Genomic DNA, 1,577 nt, shown 5'->3' with positions numbered 1-1,577 from the left:
CTACGTTACAAACCAATTTATATAATCAATTATAGAACATAATTAACAGTATAATATCGATGCCCTCTCATATATTATTGTGTGGTTACAAAATCGTGCTAGACAGCTTACTCCATATACCATCTAAAAATATGAGTGTAATTTACAACTGGTTGGTAATTTTGTATACTTATCAATATAGTGAACCAGGTACTACGTAAATAAGTATTGATATCCAAATTTGATATTTTTAATAAATATCGACGATTTTTAAGGAGTATCAAAGTGATATAACTATTTAATTTACAATTAAAAGTAACAAACTAAGTTTGGCTTCGAAAATATAATTTTGCTATAACTGATAAAGAAAACTTCGATTTAATTTTAAAAACACCTATCTGACTTATGGTATAAATTACTTTTAGTAAACATCTAAAATCTTATATTTCCTCTATTTAGCATTTTATTTTGAGTTGATATATAATTTAATATAATTTATAAAATAGGCCTCGAGTGGATTCGAACCACCAACTTTCAGGTTATGAGCCTGACGCCATAACCGTTAGGCTACGAGGCCATAGTAAGGCAAAATATAATATAAGATATACTTATATATGCCATCATAAAAGTGCAAATAGTTGCAGCAATTTTATACACGTAAATAAAACTTGATATTGATTACAGTATTATATAAAAAAATAAAAACTACTTATAAATTCATTTAAATTTTTATCTATGTATCTATTTCGAAACTGAGATTATATGATTTGTAATAAAGTAAAATTGCTGCAACTATTTGCACTTTTATGATGGCATATATAAGTATATCTTATATTATATTTTGCCTTACTATGGCCTCGTAGCCTAACGGTTATGGCGTCAGGCTCATAACCTGAAAGTTGGTGGTTCGAATCCACTCGAGGCCTATTTTATAAATTATATTAAATTATATATCAACTCAAAATAAAATGCTAAATAGAGGAAATATAAGATTTTAGATGTTTACTAAAAGTAATTTATACCATAAGTCAGATAGGTGTTTTTAAAATTAAATCGAAGTTTTCTTTATCAGTTATAGCAAAATTATATTTTCGAAGCCAAACTTAGTTTGTTACTTTTAATTGTAAATTAAATAGTTATATCACTTTGATACTCCTTAAAAATCGTCGATATTTATTAAAAATATCAAATTTGGATATCAATACTTATTTACGTAGTACCTGGTTCACTATATTGATAAGTATACAAAATTACCAACCAGTTGTAAATTACACTCATATTTTTAGATGGTATATGGAGTAAGCTGTCTAGCACGATTTTGTAACCACACAATAATATATGAGAGGGCATCGATATTATACTGTTAATTATGTTCTATAATTGATTATATAAATTGGTTTGTAACGTAGATTATACGGCAATCAAAGTTGCTGTAGTCGTTACTAATATTCAATATCGCGAATACTACATGTTATACTCACGTTAATGTAGTGCATCTTCTATTAAGCAGCAAAGCCTAGACATTGGTACTACTGTTGTGGATCCACCTTCGTGAGAATTTATAAATTTAATCTATGGAATTAATTACATGATCACAC

The 1,577-nt window shown here is 27.3% G+C and overlaps 2 non-coding genes across 2 annotated transcripts; one reads left to right on the top strand and one right to left on the bottom strand.

Moving 5' to 3' along the window:
- Nucleotides 1-483: 483 nt before the first annotated feature.
- SS50377_t20158 lies at nucleotides 484-556 on the bottom strand. The gene has a single exon. It is a non-coding gene; the product is annotated as a tRNA-Met (tRNA).
- Nucleotides 557-832: 276 nt separating this feature from the next.
- On the top strand, nucleotides 833-905 carry SS50377_t20159. Its single transcript has one exon. It is a non-coding gene; the product is annotated as a tRNA-Met (tRNA).
- Nucleotides 906-1,577: the final 672 nt, after the last annotated feature.

Source organism: Spironucleus salmonicida (assembly GCF_000497125.1).
Source record: "Spironucleus salmonicida strain ATCC 50377 chromosome Unknown tig00000004, whole genome shotgun sequence".
In the NCBI taxonomy this organism is placed as follows: Eukaryota; Fornicata; order Diplomonadida; family Hexamitidae; genus Spironucleus; species Spironucleus salmonicida.
The sequence above is the reverse complement of the archived record's forward strand: the minus strand, read 5'-3'. Positions and strand labels throughout refer to the sequence as shown.